We start from the raw sequence: 12,496 nt of genomic DNA, 5'->3' as shown, positions 1-12,496 counted from the left end.
AATATGTCTAGCATCCCAGACGACATCTTCCATGAAATCCTCATAAGATTACCTGTAAAATTAATAATTGTTTGCAAAAGCGTGGAGTTAGAGAATCTTGGAGTAAACGGTACGTCATTAACCATGAGAGAATTCAGAACTGCTATTTGAGGCCTATATGGCATTTTAATAATGGTGAGATCCTTTTTGACGTTGGTGGTGATGATCTAGTTATATATGACCCGGAGAATGGATGTGTTAGGGAACCAAATCTTCATGGTTTGCAAAATATAATTTACGAACAAGGGAGTTACTTTGAAACCTTAGTTTCACCGAACTCTAGTATGTATGTACGGAAAAATGTTCAGGTGGAGTTATCTTTGTCTCGTCGCTTGCGCCACTGGATCAAAAAATAGGCAATAAAGTAGTTGAAGAATAAGTAAGCAAGGAATCCGAAGAGAAACAGGTGTGTTTATTTTTATCAGTCCACATGGTGGAATAATGTTGCTAGTTTGTGCTGCATGTCTGGCAGTACGTTTGATTTGACACTTTTTAGAACATTTATATATGCATGCATCGTGTTATAGGCAAGCACAGTTCTTAATTCTTGGGATGCTTTGTTTGTGTGAAACCTATGTTTTTTTTTCTTTTGGCTTTCTTTTTAATCTACCTCTGGCAGAACTCCGTACATTTCTCTATCTTTAATATATCTTCTTTTCTTATCAAAAAAAAAATGTTATAGGCAACAATAATGCATCCTCTACGGATATCTTCAAATTTATTTAGTTTATTATTTATGCTGTCGTATTTAGAGGGTGTTCTGAATAAAAGAAGCATAAGTCAATTCAAAAAATTACAAACATAAAAGTTATTTTTTTTGATTTTAGATTTAACTTTGAAATTTTCTTCCAATCATATTTTCCGCTTTTCTTTTTTTTCTTTTCAATAAGTTAAAAAATTACTTTTGAAGATGTATTTGAATGCCCTCATATCATGCTTACTCAATTGTTTTCACTTGACGACATATCCTTTGGGTACCTGGACGCAAATCTTAGGAGAATTGGCAAAGAAAAACCAATTTGCCAAGGTAGGTAGATAGACAAATCAAATTTGCCACTATGATATAATTTTAGAAAGACCCAACAGAAATAGAAAAGGTATACAAAGGGCTCGCTTTTCGTGAAATAATTTGAATTCAAATTCATTGAAGAATTTACAAGATTACAATTCCAACCAACCAATCAAGGAGCCTCCTGTATTGTCTTTCTGGTTTCCCTATACCGCACTAAGGAAAAGAAGAAGGGCCTCCCAGAAACCAAGAAAACTAAAGCATACAACTCCTCTTACAACATAGAATCTATTAAAAGTGATCAATCAATGAAATTAACGAAACGACACAAGAATTTTTTTACTTACAATAGCTAATCGAGGCGGACAAATAACAAACTCAAGATTCGACTCTTGTAGGCCAGGTAAGAATATTTCAGTCTAAAATTAGAATTTTGGAGAGAGAGTGTTTTACTCTTAACAAATTAGGGGATAAGGATTTAAGGTCAAGTCACCGATTTGTTTAAGTGGCCAAACTGAAATACATTGCAATGAACAATCAGTGACAGAGGTGCAGAGCCAAAACTCCAGGTGAAAGAGGCCACAAAATGGAAAAACAATTTTACCAGAACGAACAAAGAACAAAAACACCCATTTACATAAATTCTACCAAAGCGAACAAAGAATAAAATCACTCATTTACATAAAACGAAGAATAAAAACACACATTTACATGACTATGTAAAAAAATCACTATAGCTTGGGGAGATGGTTGGCAACTAAGAGTTAACTCACTTTTTTATACCTCCCATCACTGCTCCTTACCTTCGGTTTTTAATGGTTCAATTGTCTGTGGGTCATGCATTATGTTTGTCTGGTCACTCCTTTTGCCTATCAGTCAAGTGTCCCTTAACAAATAACTTAATATGGAAAGCTGACTAAGAAAGTTAGGTTAGAATTGGATAACTAAGAGAAGAGAGTTATTTTCTTCCGTAAAAATGAGTACGCAGTAGAGAGAAACCGGTGGAGAACTTTGAAGGAAAAATTAAGTATAGTTTTAATTAGGTAAAAGTATACTTAATTTTGTTCATTTCATAAAAAATAAGAGAACAAAAAAAATTATTTTCCTACAAAATGTTCAATATATTTATGATTGCCGTCCAAAAATAGAAAGCTATAGATATTTTTCCATATTCAATATTATCAATATTCTTAATTCCATAAATATTAATTTTATTCCTAGATTGCATGAAAAGATACTTAACATGCTTTGGACATAATAAATACGCTTACCAAAAAGAAAACCGCGGATTTTTAGGTATTGATTAATGCGATTACCATTTTTTTCTAGCAAAAAAGAAAAGAAAAAGATTATAATGCTATTACCATAAGGAAGTCCTTTTTTTTATGGAATCTGTGGATTTGATGTCTATATAAAACATTCATGCAAATGTCAAAACCCGACTGCTACGGTTTCTAGGTATTGAGCCAGATTGTTAGGATTTGTTGGATTTTTATTTTTTTTGCGATGCGATTTTGGTTTTCTGTTCGATCTACTTTCATTGGTTATTTGCAGGTATTGATCATGCACCTGCGGTAGCTATTTAAATCGAACATCAGTCAAGCAATATCAAGGTATAATTCAACTGATCCATGATCTGCACGTGTTGTAGCTATTTTAAGTCAAGCAATATCAACTCGTACATAATTCATTCATGTGAACATTCTTTTTCACTTTTATTACTTATAATCGTGTTTATACTAAAACTATTACTGATCGTGTTAATATTGTTTTCAATTTCTGTCTTTTTTATTTATTTTTCATTGTGTTCATGCGATTGTCCTATGTTTATTTCCTCTTTTAGTCTTTTTGGTAGCTTCGTGGCTCTTAAGAACATGCGTCACTCATCAAGGTAAATCTCTATATCAGCTTAGTTGTAGTAATTGACCATGTTTCTTATATGAGAATGTTTTTCCCATATTCAAGCTTCTAAATTTTAGACGACCAAGAAAATATTAACTCCTTGGTTAACCCAGTACTCAAATCAGTCGAGAAAGAGGGTACAATTAAAGAGGTAATAATTACTAAACTGATAAGATTACTAAATTTAGAAAAAAAAGATTATTTATATTTTTGGATATGTAAAAAAATAAAAATATACTTATTACCAAATTAGAAAATAAATAAAATAAATTATTGAGATCCTCAAAAATATATACAGGGAAACTCGTGCCAAAAATATGGATATTTTAGATGTTAGTTAATATCATTTCCAAAAGAAAATTGTGTTTATTTATATCGGTTTGGTAACTCTATTTAAATCATCCGAGCAAAATCAATACCCTATTATATCCCATTGATTTTATTTTATAGGATTTTGCTGGTTTTTATTTTTCTTAGAATGTCTAATCCTGTCTATTGTGTTTATTTTGTAGGTACCAAAACAGTAAAATGACACCGCATCTGATATTGGGGATGCTTCCTTTTCTCTAGCAGAAAAAAAATTGGGGTTTTTTACTCTACTCTGTTTGATTTTTGGGTTTCTTCTATTTTCTCTCTATGTTCTTATGTATATTGATTCCGATTTATATCCATGAAAGACGTTTAATTTTGATATGAAACTGTGTTTAACGACAGAGGTCGTATTTTTGCATTGTTTATATTACTACAAAGGACACACGAGTTTAATTTAAACTTTTATTCCTCCAACAACAAGTAATTCTATTTATACATAAGCTCATCATTTCGAAATAGTATTAGAGCCCCGTTGTTTAGTATCTTCATAAAATATTAAGGTTAATATGTGGATGAGCAATTATTTGTTAACTAACTTGTGTTCATTGAGAAATGATAAGTTTTACTGAATGGTTCTATTAACATCCAATTTCTCTGTTTAGGGAACATTTTCCAATACCACAATGCTGGCTCCACCGCCAACTATGGGTGATGGCAAGTTCAGTAAGAGTATTCATCATTTTAATACCAACGCACATTGTTCTCATTATTAGTTTAATTGTTCTTTTTTTTATGAGGCTAACAACATTCTGTATATATCTAACCTTTTTATGGATTTGTATCGCCGAATTGTTTGAATATTTTTTATTCATGAAGTTACCAGTTTGATTTTTTACTGCAGCATTATAAACAAATTTAGGGGGTAAAAAGTGGGTATAGAAGAAACTCGGATATCTCAGTCGTAAAATGTAACGTCCATACTGGGGGTGATACCTCTCATGTTTTACATCATGATTTCAATAGTGGGAGGACATCCCAGTTTGGGTTATTACTTCCCACTAACCTAACCCGACAACAACCTTTGAAGCGTGCCATAAAGGCTTTAACTATCCTTTTTGTGTGCTTGGAATTTCGTTACATGATATGGTTTTTTAGTTTCTCAAGTTTTATTGTGTTTCTTTCTCAACACTAATGTTAATTTTTTTTCTTTGTGCAAGTTTGCGATGGATTTATAAAATTAGTGAGAAAATATTACTCCATGTGCAGGTTTGTGTGTCAGATTCGTTAATGAACAAATCTGCCTAGAATAGAGATTTGTTGTTGTACTATCAATTTAAGAACTTTGATAATATAATGTACTAATAGGTACTTCCCGGGTGTTTATGTTGGTTGTCGCATTAAAGAGAGCCTATTGGATTTGGTAGCTCGACAAACCTATCCTCGGTTCCAGATTTGAAATGTTAGTTATGTTTAGTTATGTTAATGCACTTTTATTTTTCTCTCCTGAATTTTTGTAACATACAACCTTAATGTTTGTGTATTCTATATATAAAAATGGATATTATTTGGGCATGGAGACTGGAAGTTTTGTAAATTGGCTAATAATGCATTTCGAAATCCACATTTCCTAGAAAAAATCTTGCAGACAAAGCGAATGGTAGTGGTGGATGTTAATTCTATATGCAGAGTAATTTTGCAATTAAAAGAGTTGCTTTAATTTTTTGTAAACGTGGAGTGTTCCTTTGACTTGATAATTTGATTGTGAAAATGGAGGTATTTTTTACTGTAAACTTTTTGTGGTTTTGTATGGTTAGTCAAATGTGATGCATGCTTTTATGGGAATCATTTTAAAAAAAAAATCATTCAATAATTCATGCATCAAACCTTGGGTAGATCCATGAAACCTGTGATTACGTTGTTACCAATGACTCCCGAACAAGCAAGAGCAAACCATTTGAAGTGTATGGGCATGATACTAGAGATAAGAAACAAATGAATACTCATATTGTAATGATTACATGCATAATTTTTGCTATTTATTATTTTACTCATTGGAAATATTTTTTTCGTGAGGAGAGGAGTGCTTCAAGGGTAGTCCGAACTCTGGTGAGGAGGTGGAGTGTGAAGTGGTCGAGCATTAATATTCTACGAGTGAGTTGTGGTTTTATTAAGACATTCATTTTTTTCCTATTTAGGAAATCATGAATGGCGTGTCTTTTTATTTTTTGAGAAGATCGATCTTGAACCTACATATAAAACATGCCCAGATTTTAGAGAAATGCTCTGGCCTCTAGAGAAAACTGTCACATCGTTTTTCATAGGGTGATGTTCATCCTCCTCTGCTCAAAGATGCTCATGTATTGTCAAAACCGTGGACAACAGTAAGAAAAATTTAAGAAATTTTTAAGAATAACCTAAGAATTTGTTTTGAGCAGATCGATCTTGGACCTTCATATAACACATGCCCAGATTTTAGAAAATGCTCTGGCCTGTCACTCATGGAGAAAACCATCACATCGTTTTTCAAAGGGTAATGTTCAACCTCATCTGCTCAAAAAAGATGCTTTTGTTTTGTCAAAACCGTGGATAACAATAAGAAAAATTTAAGAGATTCATCAGAGTAGACAATTCTATTTTGGGTTTTACGTGATCGATCGGGATGTCGACAGGTCTATGATGTTAACAAAGGTTGGAGGCTATATATGTACAAAATTCAAGGAATCCATCACCAAGCTCGGCATTTTAGCCTTTTCAAAAAAAAAATTTTAATTAACTTTTTGCACACTAAGATATTAAATTTTTGAAAAGAGTATATACTTATTCGTTACCGTTATTATAAACAAACATCTAATATTTCATAAGCAAGAAACAGACCCGTGCATCGCATCAAATGGGGATACGGATGAGAAACTAGTATTTGAAATTTTGCATCAGCATCAAATGGGGGTACGGATGGACAAATTGGATGCCGAAGATCCGACGGATTTATTCTATTATTAAAATTTTAATTTAAAAAAGATAAGACTAAAAAGAATGACTTGAATAATGACCGATCAAAGAATAAAAAGAAAAAAACGTGACTTAATTTTGCGTCTAAAATTCAAGCCCTCAAACTCTGATAGAAGAAAATGATGAAGATATATATCAACTATGCGATGGAATCTTAAAATATATACAGTAGAACTTTGTTAGATTAATCGATGATAAATTAATAATTTTGTTAAAATAATATTGATAAATTAATAACTTCGTTAAAATAATATTTCCGACTTGACCTAGTGGGCTGAATAAATAAAAAAGGTTAATAAGATAATAACTAACATAAATCAATAAGCAAGTCTGCAAACGCCTTGATCACAATATACAATGTAGAAAACGCCAAAAAAGAAAACACAACCCGTAAATACATTGTAAGGAGAACACAGGAAAAAAGTAAAAATTAAAGAACAAAGTGAAAGCAATTTCAAAGATGTACAAATATGAAAACAATGTGTGAAATAGGATCTCTAGCTAAATTTTAAATAGCAGATGCATTAAAGAACGTCTTGATCATAAGAATGATGAGAAAGATCAAGAACCGAAAGAAAAAATCTAGTAAACTAAGATACTGAGTTGACTCATCATGATCTCCCGATCCTCAGAGCTCTTTTCGGTATTTTCCTTTTCAATATGAACTCGCGATGATGTTATCATTGTAGTTCTGGAATATTCTATGAGCATTGCCCAAATCTAAGACCCATGGAATTTAATTAGCCCCATGCATGGTTTCCAAAATACGGTCCAAATTTCCTACGTATAATCACTAGTCCCATATGGCGTGTTTACATCTAACCCACGAATACTCTCTGTCTATAAAAAAATTCTTCCTCTCTTTCTTATATTACAATATCATCAAGCAAAGCTTTTGGTTCTTGACACTTTACAGTGCGCCGAATAGTAGCGTCCGTAATAATATCAAAATATGTCGAGCATTCCAGACGACATCATCTTGCATGGCATCCTTTCAAGATTACCAGTGAAATCATTGCTTGTTTGCAAGTCTGTTTGCAAGGTTTGGTACTCCCTCATCTCTAACCCTAATTTTGTTTATACGCACATTAGTCTTACTGCCGAAAAGAACAATTTTATTAATCTAAGGAGCAAAAGTCATGATAAATTTGGGTATATTTACAAATACGGAGTGCACCCCATATGTCATGAATCATTATCCTTATTGAGCGAAAATGATCAAGGTGGCGATACCGATGACATGTTGTTTAAAGATGGTTCAATCTTTACATCACCAGTTCCAACTTTGATTAGCGAGTTGTGTTCTTGTAATGGGTTGGTTTGCTTAATCTTATGGACTCGTAATAATAAACAATTGATTTTTCTTTGGAACCCAGCCACAAGAATGTTAGAAGATATATTTGAATTAGGATCAGTTATGTTGATAAGGTTAGAAATCAGTTATGTTGGTTAGAGTCAGTTCCATAATTGTATCCTATTTAAGGAATGCCTTGTGTATTGTAATGGAATCTTGAGAATTATCATTGTAATCTATGTTTTCATCGTGTTTTTCACTCTCTACTCTAATTTATATGACATTCCAACAGTGGTAACAGATCTAAGGTAGAGACAGGGTAGAGAGTGATTATTTAAGGAGAGAAAATTGAAAGTGAAGAAATTGATGATTAAAGTTATATTGTCAAAAATTGAAGCGATCAACAATGATGCTGTTAGTATTTATGATGATGATGATGATGTTGGTATTATGATTGTTTGAATTAAGGGGATGATGCAGAGAAGTCTTATTATTTGTTGACAAAAATTCTTTTCATGGTGTTTCCGTCCACGAATGCATTGGAGTCTTTGTATAAGAGTAGGTGTGTCCACAAGTGAAGAAAGCAGTCAAAGTAGCGCCGTATTCATTTCATGTCATCCAACAAGCAAGCGTAAAAGAACCGCAGTTCTGGCATGTTGGGTGGATGAAGGATTTGAAAGTGCCAAGGAATGGTTCATATGCATATTGTGGGAGCAAATGTAATAGAACCGCATTTCTAGAGCAAGGGATGGTCTGTAATCACAGGAATCTCCGGCAAGGAGTTAGCCGCAATAAGGAAGGCTATCTACGTATGCCTCTTTTCATGTAAACTGAACATTTGAAATGTTTCAGTTTAAGGGAGTATGTTAGAAGATATATTTGAATTAGGGTCATTTATGTTGATAAGGTTAGAAATCAGTTATGTTGTTTAGAGTCAGTTTCATAATTGTATCCTATTTAAGGAATGACTTGTGTATTGTAATGGAATCTTGAGAATTATCAATGTAATCTCTGTTTTCATCGTGTTTTTCACTCTCTACTTTAATCTCTATGCCATTCCAACAAAGAGAATACAAGAAACTACCCATAACACCAATTACCAGTCGAACTATCCAACAAGGGTTGAGTTTTTGTGAATGTGCTCTGGGTTATGATTATAAGACTAATGATTACAAGTTTATAACTTTTGTAAAATTTGACGATGGGAGTTTTGATATCCTACTCTATACACTAGGATCAAATTCATGGAAGAAAATTCAAAATATCTCTTATACTATAATTGATCGATGGTCAGGGGTGCTTGTCAATGAAGCTTTTCATTGGTTAGGTTACCGAAACGAACACAACTCAAGATTTATAATCTCTTTTGATATCAGCCATGAGAGATACAGTGAGATACAAGTACAACTGCCTAAGGAAGCTTTGGATGAAGGGTGGTGCGTTTCTTTGGGGTTGTTGGAAGAGTGCCTTTGTGTAATTCATGCTATTCGGTATTTTGATGGTGAGGTACTACCTGTACATCAACATCAAGTTACGGTGTGGGTAATGCAAGAGTATGGTGTTCGAGAATCTTGGACGAAACGTTATATCATTAACCATGAGAGACTTATGGAGAATAATTATCATCTGTGGCTTTTGTGGTGTTATGAGAATCGTGAGATTCTTTTTGTGTTTTCTGAGTATCATGATATAGTTCGAGAATCTGAAAAATATTTATCTTTGGTAATGTTTTTAGATTTTGGACATGAAAATATTTTTCAGATTTTTTTAAATTAATTAATTAATTGATGTTACCAAAAAAAAAACAATACAAAATTGAATAGAAAATATTTATTTCTATTATTAAAATATACAGATAAATTAAAATAAAATTGCACAAAAAATGTATTTTTCATCAAGATTAGATCAAAAAATTTAATCGATCATAAAATAACAATAATAATAATGATAATAATAAGTTCCCACTGTCCATCGTCCAGTTACAAATTCTATAGTTGCGAGAAACTGATAATGAAACCAATACTAACTGCAGTATATATTCACAATTCTAATGAAATTAAAAGAAAACGATCAAATTTAGATCAATGATTAAAATCTAAAACAAAACAAGAGTTAAGAATACTTACATATAGATTAAAATTTGATTTCTCTCCGGCCAAAAAGAATTGATCAATAATCCTATACAATATTCCAAAACAAACAACCGTTAACAAAAAAAATTGTGACAAATAATACATAACATTGAAAAAAATTTTAAGAACAAGATAATAAAAAAAAGTTAGATAAAGAGAAGTAAACAACAATGAAAGGATTTCAAAACTAATTTTCCTAATATTATTTTTTCCATAAAAAGAAAAAAAATCATGTGCAAGATTACAAATATTCCTTGGACAAATTATTGCATCAAATAATGTGGTTGTCCAAAAATATAAATATAAGAATAAATATCGAATAATATTATTTTCAATACAAGATAATCGAAAATTTAATACAAAATAATATAAATTAAAATTCTTGATATTTTCCTAAAAATATGCCATAAATACAAAGACAAAATAATAATTTTATGTTTTATTGGTAAATATAACGTTCATTCTAAAAAAAAATTTCCATGTCCCTGTATATAAGAGCTCAATCCAAGACTCACTCATTCAATGTTGATTCTTTTCTTTGGATTTGTTTATTTTTTAGGGTTTCCGGGTTTCAGTTTTTATGATTATGCGGTTGTCTTTTCCACTTTTTTGGTTTGCATTTGATTTATTTTTTAGGGTTCCAAAATTTATGATTCTTAATCTGATATACGGTTGTCTTTTGTTTTGCAGATGTACTGAAAAGTTTGTTTGTTTGGTGTTACTTCTCTACCATTAATACAACAGCTCGAATAAATTTTACTCGCTTTGATTCTTTCGCTTTGGAGCTGGTCCCAAAATAAGGAAAACTCAAAATAGGGTTACTCGATGGAGATTATCCCAGAGGCGCAAAAAATGGTGGTGTACTCTTCTACACTCTAAGATTATTTTTTTTGCGACTTTAGATTTTGGTACATCTTCAAAGCAATGAAATAAAAAAGCACGTCTGAAGAATGATTTTAGGAAACGAATTCTTCAATCTATAGCTTTCAAATCCTAAAATCCTATTAATAGGACGCAATTCTTGATTTTTGGTTTTGTTTTAATTTATTTCCCGCAGATATCACAAGAGGTGCACTTTATATATCAGTTGGTTTGTTTTGATCATTCCCTTATTCATTATCTCTGGCTTTACATTTCAGATTTTATAGCCATCACAAATCTTCTGTGTATGATGCATGTACGTGACTCTAACAAGATTGAGTAATATCTATAAAAATGTCTATGGTGTAGTTCCTACACTCTTAGTTTCGTATTAGTCGTTATTATAGTGTGTGGGGACATCACATAATTGTTTTATTGACTCTTTCTGTGTCAATACGTTTGTAATTCTTTGCAAGTGATTCGATGCAGGTTAGACCAATGGTAATGTCCAAGGATGGCACAGAGTCGCCAACCAAGAGACACATTTGAAAATCAAATGGGAACTACAAATATCTATACATTTGGTACATACAATTAGATATACCGTCAATATCACCATAAGAGGTGGCAAAATTAATCTCGTTTTTTTTTCTATGGTTGTTATTTGATTTTAACTTCCAATTTTAACTTTTGTCTTTTTGTAGTAGGCTGGTGTATATCATCAAAATCAGAAAACTGAAGCACGCTTTGATGAATCCGTGTTATTTGTTATAAGGTTCGAGAAATGACCTGGGTAAGTACAAACAATTTTTTTTGGTTAATGCCCTTATACTCTGAAAATTATTTGGATTTGATGATGTCTTATGTTCTTTTATTTGTTGCTTTAGCAATCTTAGTAAATATAGGTCTTTAATTCCAAATATAATATTCTGTTCCAGTATAAAATCTTTTGAGTAAAAGCAAAACCTCATTCTTTTGGAGCGCCTTCTCTGTTTTTTGATATTTAAATTATCCAATTCTATATTTTTTGTTATGTGGTTGTCATTTATTTTGTAGACATAGTGAAAAGACGTTTAATCGATTGGCGATGCATGCTTCTTTGTTCAAGTCGAATAAGAATTTTATTTTGTGATAGACTGTCTATTATTTCTATGATCCGTAATGTTTTCTTTTGTTTTTGTGCGAGATTTGCCTCTCTTTAATCAAATGCCGCCCCAGAGAAAAGGTGATATGTTCTTCTAAATATGTGATGCTTTAATTATTTAAGGTTACTTTCTGTGGCATAATACCGAGTTGAAGGATTCTATCCATAGTTTTAGGGTATTATTCTAGCATGTCTTATTGGAATAAGTAGTTTGTCATGTTTTTGATTTTAGGCCCTGTTACTTTAAGTACAAATTTCGCGTTAGGGATTTTGAAGGTTGTTAAAATGGGAGTTTTCAGAACCTTCAATTAGTGGGAAAGTGCTAAGTTCTTTATATTTTGAAAATAACACGCTGATAATCTTTTGATTTCATTAGGTAAGTTTGTATACAGTAAATTGGATTTTTTATGCTAATTTTTTCTGAAGAATCAAAACGACCACATATCAAATGCTGGGATAGGTCAGATGATATGCTATGTAATATACAAGGGAACAAAAGAATTAAAGCCATGAGACCATAGACGAGATCATAATGATGTTACTTATTCGTTGTGGGTATGTTGTAAAATTCCTTATGACTATAAGGATGTTTTGTAAATTGCTTCTGTTGTTGTTTTAGCCTTTTAGTAAACAAAACTTTAAATATGAATGGGAACAACTATTGCTGGTATTGCTGGTGTACGTTCTGTTGTGTGTTAGAATATGCCAGATGGTGTAGGTTGGGAATTTGAAGCGAGTAGCTGATGTCCGACGTAGTGGTGATGGTGGTCAAGGTTAGCGAGAGGAGTTTTTCA

This window comes from Papaver somniferum, unplaced genomic scaffold (assembly GCF_003573695.1).
Source record: "Papaver somniferum cultivar HN1 unplaced genomic scaffold, ASM357369v1 unplaced-scaffold_75, whole genome shotgun sequence".
Lineage (NCBI taxonomy): Eukaryota > Viridiplantae > Streptophyta > Magnoliopsida > Ranunculales > Papaveraceae > Papaver > Papaver somniferum.
Note: the sequence above shows the minus strand (reverse complement) of the source record.